This window comes from Aegilops tauschii, chromosome 2, assembly GCF_002575655.3.
Source record: "Aegilops tauschii subsp. strangulata cultivar AL8/78 chromosome 2, Aet v6.0, whole genome shotgun sequence".
NCBI classification, from domain to species: domain Eukaryota; kingdom Viridiplantae; phylum Streptophyta; class Magnoliopsida; order Poales; family Poaceae; genus Aegilops; species Aegilops tauschii.
This window is the reverse complement of record NC_053036.3, coordinates 27,782,761-27,798,041: the sequence shown is the minus strand read 5'-3', so window position 1 is coordinate 27,798,041 and position 15,281 is coordinate 27,782,761.

Here is a 15,281-nt window from a genome sequence, read left to right as displayed (position 1 = left end):
AGAACCGTTCTTACCTACGCACCAAACCACAACGATTTTTCGTCAAGTATGTGTTGTTTTAACCTTCAACAAGGACCGGGCTTAGCCACCCTCGATTCAACTAAAGTTGGAGAAACTGACACTCGCCAGCCACCTGTGTGCGAAGCACGTCGGTAGAACCAGTCTCGCGTAAGCGTACGCGTAATGTCGGTCCGGGCCGCTTCATCCAACAACACCGCCGAATCAAAGTATGACATGCTGGTAAGCAGTATGACTATTATCGTCCACAACTCACTTGTATTCTACTCGTGTATATAACATCTATGCATAAACCTGGCTCGGATGCCACTGTTGGGGAACGTAGTAATTGCAAAAATTTACCTACGCACACGCAAGATCATGGTGATGCATAGCAACGAGAGGGGAGAGTGTAGTCCACGTACCCTCGTAGACCGTAAGCGGGAGCGTTTAGTAACGCGGTTGATGTAATCGAACATCTTCGCGATCCAACCGATCCAAATACCGAACGTACGGCACCTCCGCATTCAGCACACATTCAGCTCGATGACGTCCCTCGTACTCTTGATCCAGTTGAGGCCGAGGGAGAGTTCCGTCAGCACGACTGCTTGGCGACGGTGATGATGAAGCTACCGGCGCAGGGCTTCGCCTAAGCACTACGACGATATGACCGAGGTGCCTGCACACGGCTAAGACAAATCTTGAAGTGCCTTTGGGGTGCCCCCTTCCCACGTATATAAAGGAGGGCGGAGGAGGAGGCCGGCCCTAGGGGGGCGCGCCAAGTGTGGGAAGTCCTACTAGGACTCCCAAATCCTAGTAGGATTCCCCTTTTCCTTTCCGGAGTAGGAGAGAAGAAAGAGGGAAAGAGAGAGGGAGTAGGAAAGGGCAAGGGGGGGCGCCGCCCCCTTTCCCTTAGTCCAATTCAGACCCATGGGGGGGCGCGCGCCTCCTTCCCTTTGGCTTGCCTCCTCTCTTCCCGTATGGCCCAATAAGGCCCAATACTTCTCCCGGCGAATTCCCTTAACTCTCCGGTACTCCGAAAAATACCCGAATCACTCGGAACCTTTCCGATGTCCGAATATAGCCTTCCAATATATCGATCTTTACGTCTCGACCATTTCGAGACTCCTCGTCATGTCCGTCATCTCATCCAGGACTCCGAACAACTTTCGGTACATCAAATCACATAACTCATAATACAAATCGTCATCGAACATTAAGCGTGCGAACCCTATGGGTTCGAGAACTATGTAGACATGACCGAGACACATCTCCGGTCAATAACCAATAGTGGAACCTGGATGCTCATATTGGCTCCTACATATTCTACGAAGATCTTTATCGGTCAAACCGCATAACAACATACGTTGTTCACTTTGTCATCGGTATGTTACTTGCCCGAGATTCGATCGCCGGTATCTCAATACCTAGTTCAATCTTGTTACCGGAAAGTCTCTTTACTCATTCCATAATGCATCATCCCTCAACTAACTTATTAGTCACATTGCTTGCAAGGCTTATAGTGATATGCATTACCGAGAGGGCCCAGAGATACCTCTCCGACAATCAGAGTGACAAATCCTAATCTTGATCTATGCCAACTCAAGAAACACCATCGGAGACACCTATAGAGCATCTTTATAATCACCCAGTTACGTTGTGACGTTTGATAGCACACAAAGTGTTCCTCCGGTATTCAGGAGTTGCATAATCTCATAGTCATAGGAACATGTATAAGTTATGAAGAAAGCAATAGCAACATACTAAACAATCAAATGCTAAGCTAACGGAATGGTCAAGTCAATCACATCATTCTCTAATGATGTGATCCCGTTAATCAAATGACAACTCATGTCTATGGTTAGGAAACTTAACCATCTTTGATTCAACGAGCTAGTTAAGTAGAGGCATACTAGTGACACGATGTTTGTCTATGTATTCACACATGTACTAAGTTTCCGGTTAATACAATTCTAGCATGAATAATAAACATTTATCATGATATAATGAAATATTAATAACAACTTTATTATTGCCTTTAGGGCATATTTCCTTTAAACCCAAACCCAAATACCTACAAACCCATAGTAATTGAGCATCACTGAAGAGATTGATCCTGTGTGGATCCGATGCTTGTTACCTTTGAAGACTGTGCATCTTCCAGACGGTTAGGCGTCATGGTCTAGAGCATCCAAGAGGAAATTGTGGATCGCCGAGTGACCGAGTTTGTGAAGGTTTGGAAGTCACCTGAAGACTTACCACGAGTGATTGGGCGAGATCTGTGTGATCTTAGCTCAAGGAGAATACGGTGAGGACTGTGTGTCCGGGACTGTGTGTCCTCAGGTTTAAATACCTAGCCGTTCTAACCAGACGTACAACTGTCACAGCAGTTGGAACTGGTCTACCAAATCACTGTCTTCACCAAGCCTACTGGTTCTGTTTCCTCAACCCTTCCATTCCCTCATTACTGTGTTCATATCTGTTTGAAGACTTTGACTGAAGACTTTCTCAATTTCCTCAGTTCAATTTCTTCAGTCTGTTTATCTTCATCCTACTTATCCCGTGTTTACGCTTCCTGTACTCTGTGCATATTTCATTTCATCATGATGACTGTGCTTATGTTTTGTTATGTTTGCATATGAGTACTTATTCCGCTAGTAAGTAGTTCTTCGCTTAGGAATTTTCTCACCCTGAAATTCCTCAGTGAAGAATTCATAAAAATCGCCTATTCACCCCCCCCTCTAGTCGACTTAACGCACTTTCAGGTTTGTATAAGTAAACCGCCTGGAGAGGTGATTCAGCGCAGGAGGTTTTGTAAATGACTACGTTCCAAGTATTAGGGACGCAGGCTTTGAAGGCGGATCTTACAACCGTCGTCGTCACATGTACAAAAACCGCCTGCAAAGACCGATTATGTACTAGTGTGGCGAGGATGTCGAGGTCTTACTTGGAGAAGCGGAGTGTTGGGGAACATAGCAATAATTCAAAATTTTCCTACGTGTCACCAAGATCAATCTAGGAGATGCTAGCAACGAGAGAGAGGGAGTGCATCTTCATACCCTTGAAGATCGCTAAGCGGAAGCATTACAAGAACGCGGTTGATGGGGTCGTACTCGCGGCGATTCAAATCGCGGAAGATCCGATCTAGTGCCAAACGGACGGCGCCTCCGCGTTCAACACACGTACAACCCGGGGACGTCGCCTCCTTCTTGATCCAGCAAGGGGAGAGGAGAAGTTGAGGGAGAACTCCGGCAGCACGACGGCGTGGTGGTGGAGCTTGTGGTATTCCTGCAGGGCTTCGCCAAGCTCTACGGAGGAGAAGGAAGAGTTGGAGGAGGGAGGGGTTGTGCCAGGGAAGGGGTGCGGCTGCCCTTTCTCTCCCTCACTATATATAGGGGGAAGGGGTGGAGGAGGCGCCCTAGGGTTCCCTAGGGGAGGGGCGGCGGCCACAGGGGAAACCCTAGATGGGTTTGGGCGCCCCCACCCCTATGAAACTTGCCCCCCAAGCCAGGAGGGGCGGCTGCCCTAGGGGAGGCGCCCCCACCTCTCCAAGTTACGTGAGAGGGGTTGGAGGGGTGCACAGCCCCTTAGTGGGCTGGTGTGCCCCCTCCCCTTGGCCCATAAGGCCCCCCAACGCTTGCCGGGGCCTCCGAAACACCTTTCGGTCATGCTGGTCGTCACCCAGTACTCCCAGAACAATTCCGGACTCCAATACCCTTCGTCCAATATATCGATCTTCACCTCCGGACCACTCCAGAGTTCCTCGTCACGTCCGGGATCTCATCCGGGACTCTATACAACCTTCAGTAACCACATACTATTTCCCATAACAACTCTAGCGTCAGCGAACCTTAAGTGTGTAGACCCTACGGGTTCGGGAACCATGCAGACATGACCGAGACACCTCTCTGGCCAATAACCAATATCGGGATCTGGATACCCATGTTGGCTCCCACATGTTCCACGATGATCTCATTGGATGAACCACAATGTCGGGGATTCAATCAATCCCGTATACAATTCCCTTTGTCTATCGGTATGTTACTTGCCCGAGATTCGATCGTCGGTATCCCAATACCTCGTTCAATCTCGTTACCGGCAAGTCTCTTTACTCGTTCCGTAATGCATGATCCCGTGGCTAACTCATTAGTCACATTGAGCTCATTATGATGATGCATTACCGAGTGGGCCCAGATATACCTCTCTGTCATACGGAGTGATAAATCCCAGTCTCGATTCGTGCCAACCTGTGACGCCCTCGATTCAATCGTACACTAATCATACACGAAAATGTGTACGATCAAGATCAAGGACTCACGGGAAGATATCACAACACAACTCTAGACACAAATTTAAAAAAATACAAGCTTTATATTACAAGCCAGGGGCCTCGAGGGCTCGAATACATAAGCTCGAAAACACAAGAGTCAGCGGAAGCAACAATATCTGAGTACAGACATGAGTTAGACAAGTTTGCCTTAAGAAGGCTAGCACAAAAGCAACAACGATCGAAAAGGCAAGGCCTCCTGCCTGCGAGCCTCCTAACTACTCCTAGTCGTCGGCGACCTCCACGTAGTAGTAAGCATCGGTGATGGCATCTGGCTCCTGGGCTCCGACATCTGGTTGCATCAACCGGAAAGAAGAAGAAAGGGGGAAAAGGGGGAGCAAAGAAACCGTGAGTACTCATCCAAAGTACTCGCAAGCAAGGAACTACACTACATATGCATCGGTATCAATGAAATGGGTTGTATATGTGGACTGAACTGCAGAAATGCCAGAATAGAGAGAAGGCCTAGTCCTATCGAAGACTAGCATCTTCTGGAAACCACCATCTTACAGCAACAGGAGGGAGTAGAGTAGCATAAAATAAAGTAGTAATAGTGTTATCAACCTCGGCCAGAGATCCTTTCTCGACTCCCTGCGAGAAAGCAATCCCAGAGCCATACTATCCATTTATCACCTCATATCCAAGTCTCATCTCAAGTATCCAGTTCTAGTTGTATCGATCGGGATACAACTCCAAGTGTCCGTTATCATAGGACAAGCTATCGATAGATGTTTTCTTCCCTGCAAGGGTGCACCAACTTACCCACCACGCTCGATTAACTCTGGCCGGACACACTTTCCTGGGTCATGCCCGGCCTCGGCCAAACAATACGCCGCAACCCGACCTAGGCTTAATAGAGAGGTCAGCACGCCGGCCGGACTAAACCTATGCCCCCAGGGGTCATGGGACATCGCCCCGGGAACTCCTGCACATTGCGTACGCGGCCGGTGAGCAGACCTAGCTACCTCCTTTAAAAAGGCAGGTGCTTACGTAGTCCAACCCGGTGCGCGCCGCTTAGTCGCTGACGTCTATTAAGCTTCGGCTGATGTATACGACGCAGAACGCCCATACTATGCCCACGTGATGCTTAGTGCTATCAGGCCGGAGGCCCCTCGGATCAAATATCCAAATCGTAGTGGATTAGGAACACGCGGTAACAAGAAGAGACTCACGAAAGATGTGACCCCGTCGCCCCGTCTCGAGGACTTGCGGCAAGGGCTAGGAATGCCCGGCCACGCCTCGTAATTATCTCGTGGGCACCCTCCAGGTCAACCCGTCTCCACATCACTCGCGGGTACCCCTCAGGGTCGACCCGCCTTTCCAAGTAACAGTGGTAAAGTCCAAGTATCCGTGTGTCCAAACATCAAGGGGAAAACCCGAGGAATCACCCCCAGTGAATTCCACTCGATGTAATCATCAAGGTGAACGTAAGAGGAACCACCCCCGAGGTTCACACTTGAGGGGTTGCACGACAGAGTCGTATCGGAAGTGGTTAAGGCGGAATCACCCTCGATGACCACGACCGAATAGCTACACTACAGGGTTAACATCAGAAGTGCTGTAGAGGTCTCACCCTCGGCACTCGATAGTAACCCAGTAGTGTCGAGCAACTAAGGGGAAAGTGATGTGCGGTGTCGGGGCCTGGTCTTCGATCCCATTGATCAGGTCTTTGATGATGAAGCAGGGGCAACAGGGACAAGGTGGGGGTCACTGATGGATCACTAACCAACCTATACTAAGCAGTTTAGGATAAGAAGGTAAGGTACAATGAGCAGGTTACAAAAGCAGGCTATGCATCAAAATATGAGCAAACAATAACAGTAGCAAAATCTAATGCAAGCATGAGAGAATGGAATGGGTGATATCGGGATGATCAAAGGGGGGGCTTGCCTGGTTGCTCAGACGAGAAGGAGGGGTCGTCGGTGACGTAGTCGATCACAGGGGCATTAGCATCGTCACGGGGTCTACCGAAGAGAAGAGGGGGGGAACAGTAAATACATAGCAAGCAAGTGTATAACAGGACAACATGCAGAGCTAGACGTGTTCTAACGTGGTGCTACCCGATACCGGTGAAGGGGGAAGTCAACCGGGAATGTTTTCCCGGTTCCGGACCTGTGTCAGACAGATGACCGGAGGGGGAAAGTTCCAAGTTCAGATAGTTAGAGGCATCTGACAGGTAAACAGGTCGCGTCTTCAGATTTGTCTCGTTGTTCTGAGCAACTTTCATGTACAAAGTTTTTTAATCAGAGTTGCGGTTTATTTTATATGATTTTTCAAAGTTTTAATAGATATTCTGAAATTATGGAATTATTATTAATTCTAAATTAATAGTCAAATGTTATGTGCACACACTGAAGTGTACACAGGAGGGTCTACATAGGCTGACATGTGGGGCATGTTGATTGGGTTGACCCAGTCAGCATCTAACTGGTCAAAGGGTGAATAGTGCAATGGGTCCCACGTGTCATGGAGAGTAGTTGTATTTAGATTTTTCTTTTAACTAAATGGGACCCGCATGTCAATAGGCCATTAGGATAACCTAACCACTAATTAATCTAACTAACGTTAATTAGCACTACTAACTGGGCCGGCCCTAACACACACGTACGCACATAAACAGCACCATGCACACACTTGGCCATGGCCATTAGCAGTAGCAGCCGGCGGTAGCATGCACCAACAACAGAGCAGCGATAGCAGCAGTCGCACGCGGTAGCAGCAAGAACATCAAGCAGCAGCAACCAGCGGGAGTGCCAGCAGGCAACAGGGAGCAGCAGCAGCAGCTAGGCATTGCAGCGGCAAGCAGCAGGCATCAGTGGCACGAGCAATAGCAGCGCAAGCGGCCAGGAGCAGCAGATGCGGGCGCGCTAAGGCAAGGCGCGGGAGGCAGCGGCGCTAGGCAGGGAGGGGCGCGGCGACCGGCCGATGCACTGGAAGGCGCGCTGGTGGACGCGGCCGTGGTGTGGCACGCGGGGCAAGGCGAAGCCAGGGGAGCCTAGGGCGCAGGCTGGGCGCAGCGAGCACGGGCGCGAAAGTAGCGGTGCCAAACGACGGTAAAGTAGACGGGAACAAAGGGGAATCGGACGAGGGCCTCACAGCGGTCCTCTATGACGTGCTCGGGAGGCTGGGGGTGTGCCGAGGAAGGAGATCCGGGACGAGGAAGCAGCGACCAGACGCCGGGAAGACGCCCGATGGCGAGCGCTCGGGGCCTCCTAGCTTGAGCCGATGCTCGTAGTCGAAGCAGGGGAAGGTGGCGCAGCTTCTGGACGCCTTGGCGCGACGAGGGGAGGCCGGTGGTTGCGGGATTGACGCGGCGCGACCATGCAGACGGTCGAGATCGGGATCAAGTGTGGTGGACGATGTAGAAGAGGGGAAGTGGCTACGGTTTGGCAGGGGGGAGAGCGTTGGGGCGTCCTCTTATCCACAGGGAGAGAGCGAGGATGGCCGCCACGGGACCAGGGGCGCCATGGGATGGCCGCCACGATCCCCCCGCCTCCTGTAGCGAGGTTGGGGATGAGGTGGAGGTGGGCTGGCCCAATGTTGTTAGACGGGCCAAAGTGCACAATGGCACTAGAGCCCATTAACACATCGTAGTTAGGCCTTTCCCTTTTATTTTATTGTTACACTGATTGCAGAATCTGTTTGCAATATTTTGAGCTATCAATTGGTCTTTGTAAAAATGTGGAACTTGGCCACATAAATACATTACAATATTTGGCACTACCACAAAAAGTTTGGGAGGAGTGTGAATTGATTTGGATTTTTCACAAATGGAAAAGCATTTAAAAATGCTGATTTGGAACTGCTCTAATTCCCAGGGGAAATTAGCTATCTCAAATGATGTTGAATCACTCATGACATTTAGTTAGTGAATATTTGCAACCCAGCGAACATTTTTGTTTTACTGTTTGGAGAATTAATTTATTTGACTTTATTTTAAAACTGAATTTGAATTGGTTTTGAATCAAAGTGAGATTAGCAACCGTAACAGTGATGACTTGGCATCATTAGTAGGGGATTACTGTAGCTTGATTATCCGGGCGTTACACAACCCAACAGACACTTTCGGAGATACCTGTAGTGCACCTTTATAGCCACCCAGTTACGTTGTGATGTTTGGTACACCCAAAGCATTCCTACGGTATCCGGGAGTTGCGCCATCTCATGGTCTAACGAAATGATACTTGACATTAGAAAAGCTCTTAGCAAACGAACTACACGATCTTGTGCTATGCTTAGGATTGGGTCTTGTCCATCACATCATTCTCCTAATGATGTGATCCCGTTAACAATGACATCCAATGTCCATGGTCAGGAAACCATAACAATCTATTGATCAACGAGCTAGTCAACTAGAGGCTTACTAGGGACATGTTGTGGTCTATGTATTCACACATTTATTACGGTTTCCAGTTAATACAATTATAGCATGAACAATAGACAATTATCATGAACAAGGAAATACAATAATAACCATTTTATTATTGCCTCTAGGGCATATTTCCAACAGTCTCCCACTTGCACTAGAGTCAATAATCTAGTTCACATCACTATGTGATTGTAATGAATCCAACACCCATGGGGTTTGTTCATATCTCGCTTGTGAGAGAGGTTATTAGTCAACGGGTCAGAACCTTTCAGATCCGTGTGTGCTTTACAAATATCTATGTCATCTTGTAGATGTAGCTACCACGCGCTACTTGGAGCTATTCCAAATAACTGCTCTACTATACGAATCCGGTTTACTACTCAGAGTCATCCGGATTAGTGTTAAAGTTTGCATCGACGTAACCCTTTACGACGAACTCTTTTACCACCTCCATAATCGAGAAAATTCCTTAGTCCACTAGTTACTAAGGATAAGTTCGACCGCTGTCATGTGATCCATTCCTGGATCACTCTTGTACCCCTTGACTGACTCATGGCAAGGCACACTTCAGGTGCGGTACACAGCATAGCATACTGTAGAGCCTACATCTAAAGCATAGGGGACGACCTTCGTCCTTTCTCTCTCTTCTGCCATGGTCAGGTCTTGAGACTTACTCAATACTCACACCTTGTAACACAGCCAAGAACTCCTTCTTTGCTGGTCTATTTTGAACTCCTTCAAAATCTTGTCACTGTATGTATTCATTTGAAAGTACTATTAAGCATTTTTTATCTATCCTTATGGATCTTGATGCTCAATGTTCAAGTAGCTTAATCCAGGTTTTCCATTGAAAAACACTTTTCAAATAACCCTGTATGCTTTCCAGAAATTCTACATCATTTCTGATCAACAATATGTTAGCAACATATACTCATCAAAAATTCTATAGTGCTCCCACTCACTTCTTTGGAAATACAAGTTTCTCATAAACTTTGTATAAACCCAAAATCTTTGATCATCTCATCGAAGCGTACATTCCAACTCCGAGATGCTTACTCCAGTCCTTAGAAGGATTGCTGGAGCTTTGCATACTTGTTAGCATCTTTCAGGATTGACAAAACCTTCTAGTTGTATCAAATACAACCTTTCCTCAAGAAAATCGTCGAGGAAACAATGTTTTGACATCCTATCTGCAAGATTTCATAAATAATGCAGTAACTGCTAATATAATTCCAACAGACTCTTAGCATCGCTACGAGTGAGGAAGTCTCGTCGTAGTCAACTCCTTGAAGTTGTCGGAAAACATCTTAACGACAAGTCGAGCTTTCTTAATGGTGACACTTACCATCATTGTTCATCTTCCTTTTAAAATCCATCTGCACCCAACAGCCTTACGACCATCAAGTAGTTCTTCCAAAGTCTATACTTTGTTTTTATACATGGATCCTCTCTCGGATTTTATGGCCTCGAGCCATTCGTCGGAATCCGGGCCCACCATCGCTTCTCCATAGCTCGTAGGTTCATTGTTGTCTAGCAACATGACTTCCAAGACAGGATTACGTACCACTCTGAAGTAGTACGCATCCTTGTCGACCTACGAGGTTTGGTAGTGACTTGATCCGAAGTTTCATGATCACTATCATAAGCTTCCACTTCAATTGGTGTAGGTGCCACAGGAACAACTTCCTGTGCCCTGCTACACACTAGTTGAAGTGACGGTTCAATAACCTCATCAAGTCTCCACCATCCTCCCACTCAATTCTTTTGAGAGAAACTTTTCCTCGAGAAAGGACCCGTTTCTAGAAACAATCACTTTTGCTTCCGGATCTAAAATAGGAGGTATACCCAACTGTTTTGGGTATTCTATGAAGATGCATTTATCCGCTTTGGGTTCGAGCTTATCAGCCTGAAACTTTTTCACATAAGCGTCGCAGCCCCAAACTTTTAAGAAACGACAACTTAGGTTTCTCTAAACCATAGTTCATACGGTGTCATCTCAACGGAATTTCATGGTGCCCTATTTAAAGTGAATGCGGTTGTCTCTAATGCCTAACTCATAAACGATAGTGGTAATTCGATAAGAGACATCATGGTATGCACCATATCCAATAGGGTGCAGTTATGATGTTCGGACACACCATCACACTATGGTGTTCCAGGCGGTATTAGTTGTGAAACAATTTCCACAATGTCTTAATTGTGTGCCAAACTCGTAACTCGGATATTCATCTCTATGATCATATCATAGACATTTTATCCTCTTGTCACGACGATCTTCAACTTCACTCTGAAATTACTTAAACCTTTAGATAATTCAGACTTGTGTTTCATCAAGTAAATATACTTAGCATCTACTCAAATCATCTGTGAAGTAAGAACATAACGATATCCATTGTGTGCCTCAGCACTCATTGGACTGCACACATCAAAATGTATTACCTCCAACAAGTTGCTTTCTTGTTCCATCTTACTGAAAACGAGGCCTTTCAGTCATCTTGCCCATGTGGTATGATTTGCATGTCTCAAGTGATTCAAAATCAAGTGAGTCCAAATGATCCATCTGCAGTATGGAGTTTCTTCATGCATATCCACCAATAGACATGGTTCGCATGTCTCAATCTTTTCAAAAACGAGTGAGTCTGAAGATCCATGAACATGGAGCTTCTTCATGCGTTTTATACCAATATGACTCAAATGGCAGTGCCACAAGTATGTGGTACTATCATTACTATCTTATATCTTTTGGCACGAACATGTGTATCACTACGATCGAGATTCAATAAACCATTCATTTTAGGTGTAAGACCATTGAAGGTATTATTCAAATAAACATAGTAACCATTATTCTCCTTAAATGAATAACCGTATTGCGATAAACATAATCCAATCATGTCTATGCTCAATGCAAACACCAAATAACAATTATTTAGGTTTAACACCAATCCCGATGGTAGAGGGAGCGTGCGATGTTTGACCACATCAACCTTGGAAACACTTCCAACACATATCGTCATCTCACCTTTAGCTAGTCTCCGCAGCCTTTTTTTTCGAGTCACTAACACTTAGCAACTAAACCGGTATTTATTACCCTGGTGCTACTAGGAGTACTAGTAAAGTACACAATAATATAACCAGCCTTCTCATCTACCAAGTATCTAGGGTAGTTCTGCTTTAGTGACCGTTCCCCTCATTACAGAAGCACTTAGTCTCGGGTTTGGGTTCAACTTTGGGTTTCTTCACTAGAGCAGCAACTGATTTGTCGTTTCATGAAGTATCCCTTCTTTCCCTTGCCCTTCTTGAAACTAGTGGTTTTACTAACCATCAACAATTGATGCTCCTACTTGATTTCTACTTTCGCGGTGTCAAACATCACGAGTTGCTCAAGGATCATCATGTCTATCCCTGATATGTTATAGTTCATCACGAAGCTCTAATAGCTTGGTGGCAGTGACTATGGAGAACCATCACTATCTCATCTGGAAGATTAAATCCCACTCGATTCAAGCGATTGTAGTATTCAGACAATCTGAGCACATGCTCAACGATTGAGCTTTTCTCCCTTAGTTTGCGGGCTTAAGAAACTTGTCAGAGGTCTCATACCTCTTGACGTGGGCACTAGTCTGAAATCCCAATTTCAGTCTTTGGAACATCTCATATGTTCTGCGACGTTTCAAAACCGTCTTTGGTGCCACAATTCTAAACCATTAGCATTATGCACTGAACTATCACGTAGTCATCAAAACGTGTATGTCAGATGTTTCGCAACATCTACAGACGACGCTCGAGGTTCAGCACACCGAGCAGTGCATTAAGGACATAAGCCTTCTGCGCAGCAATGAGGATAATCCTCAGTTGACGGACCCAGTATGCATAATTTCTACTATCAACTTTCAACTAAATTTTCTCTAGGAACATATCTTAAACAGTAGAACTAAAGCGTAAGCTACGACATAATTTGCAAAGACCTTTTGACAATGTTCATGATAATTAAGTTCATCTGATTATTTAATGAACTCCCACTTAGATAGACATCCCTCTAGTCATCTAAGTGATACATGATCCGAGTCAACTAGGCCGTGTCCGATCATCACGTGAGATGGACTAGTCATCATCGGTGAACATCTTCATGTTGATCGTATCTACTATACGACTCATGTTCGACCTTTCGGTCTCTTGTGTTCCGCGGCCATGTCTGTACATGCTAGGCTCGTCAAGTCAACCTAAGTGTTTCGCATGTGTAAATCTGGCTTACACCCGTTGTATGCGAACGTTAGAATCTATCACACCTGATCATCACGTGCTGCTTCAAAACAACGAACCTTCATAATGGTGCACAGTTAGGGGGAACACTTTCTTGAAATTTTAGCGAGGGATCATCTTATTTATGCTACCGTTGTTCTAAGCAAATAAGATGTAAACATGACAAACATCACATGCAAATCATAAAGTGACATGATATGGACAATATCATCTTGCGCCTTTTGATCTCCATCTTCGAGGCGCGGCATGATCACCTTCGTCACCGGCATGACACCATGATCTCCATCATCGTGTCTTCATGAAGTTGTCTCGCCAACCATTACTTCTACTACTATGGCTAACGGTTAGCAATAAAGTAAAGTAATTACATGGCGTTTTTCATTGACACGCAGGTCATACAATAAATTAAGACAACTCCTATGGCTCCTCCGGTTGTCATACTCATCGACATGCAAGTCGTGATTCCTATTACAAGAACATGATCAATCTCATACATCACATATATATAATTCGTCACATCCTTTTGGCCATATCACATCACATAGCATACCCTGCGAGAACAAGTTAGACGTCCTCTAATTGTTGTTGCATGTTTTACGTGGCTGCTATGGGTTTCTAGCAAGAACGTTTCTTACCTACGCAAAAGCCACAACGGTGATATGCCAATTGCTATTTACCCTTCATAAGGACCCTCTTCATCGAATCCGATCCGACTAAAGTGGGAGAGACAAACACCCGCTAGCCACCTTATGCATCAAGTGCATGTCAGTCGATGGAACCTGTCTCACGTAAGTGTACGTGTAAGGTCGGTCCGGGCCGCTTCATCCCACAATGCCGCCGAATCAAGATAAGACTAGTAACGGCAAGCAATTGAACAAATCATCGCCCACAACTACTTTGTGTTCTACTCGTGCATAGAATCTACGCATAGACCTCGCTCATGATGCCACTGTTGGGGAACGTAGCAATAATTCAAAATTTTCCTACGTGTCACCAAGATCAATCTAGGTGATGCTAGAAACGAGAGAGAGGGAGTGCATCTTCATACCCTTGAAGATCGCTAAGCGGAAGCGTTACAAGAACGCAGTTGATGGAGTCGTACTCGCGGCGATTCAAATCGCGAAAGATCCGATCTAGCGCCGAACGGACGGCGCCTCCGCGTTCAACACACGTACAGCCCGGGGACGTCTCCTCCTTCTTGATCCGGCAAGGGGAGAGGAGAAGTTGAGGGAGAACTCCGGCAGCGCGATGGCGTGGTGGTGGAGCTTGTGGTATTCCTGCAGGGCTTCGCCAAGCTCTACAGAGGAGAAGGAAGAGTTGGAGGAGGGAGGGACTGCGCCAGGGAAGGGGTGCGGCTGCCCTTTCTCTCCCTCACTATATATAGGGGGAAGGGGGTGGAGGAGGCGCCCTAGGGTTCCCTAGGGGAGGGGCGGCGGCCACAGGGGAAACCCTAGATGGGTTTGGGCACCCCCACCCCTACAAAACTTGCCCCCCAACCCGGGAGGGGCGGCTACCCTAGGGGAGGCGCCCCCACCTCTCCAGGTTACGTGAGAGGGGTTGGAGGGGCACACATCCCCTTAGTGGGCTGGTGTGCCCCCTTCCCTTGGCCCATAAGGCCCCCCAATGCTTGCCGGGGCCTCCGAAACACCTTTCGGTCACGCTGGCCGTCACCCGGTACTCCCAGAACAATTCCGGACTCCAATATCCTTTGTCCAATATATCGATCTTCACCTCCGGACCACTCCAGAGTTTCTCGTCACGTCCGGGATCTCATCCGGGACTCCGAACAACCTTCAGTAACCACATACTATTTCCCATAACAACTCTAGCGTCACCGAACCTTAAGTGTGTAGACCCTACGGGTTCGGGAACCATGCAGACATGACCGAGACACCTCTCCGGCCAATAACCAATAGCGGGATCTAGATACCCATATTGGCTCCCACATGTTCCACGATGATCTCATCGGATGAACCACAATGTCGGGGATTCAATCAATCCCGTATACAATTCCCTTTGTCTATCGGTATGTTACTTGCCCGAGATTCGATCGTCGGTATCCCAATACCTCGTTCAATCTCGTTACCGGCAAGTCTCTTTACTCGTTCCGTAACGCATGATCCCGTGGCTAACTCATTAGTCACATTGAGCTCATTATGATGATGCATTACCGAGTGGGCCCAGAGATACCTCTCCGTCATACGGAGTGACAAATCCCAGTCTCGATTTGTGCCAACCCAACAGACACTTTCGGAGATACCTGTAGTGCACCTTTATAGCCACCCAGTTACGTTGTGACGTTTGGTACACCCAAAGCATTCCTACGGT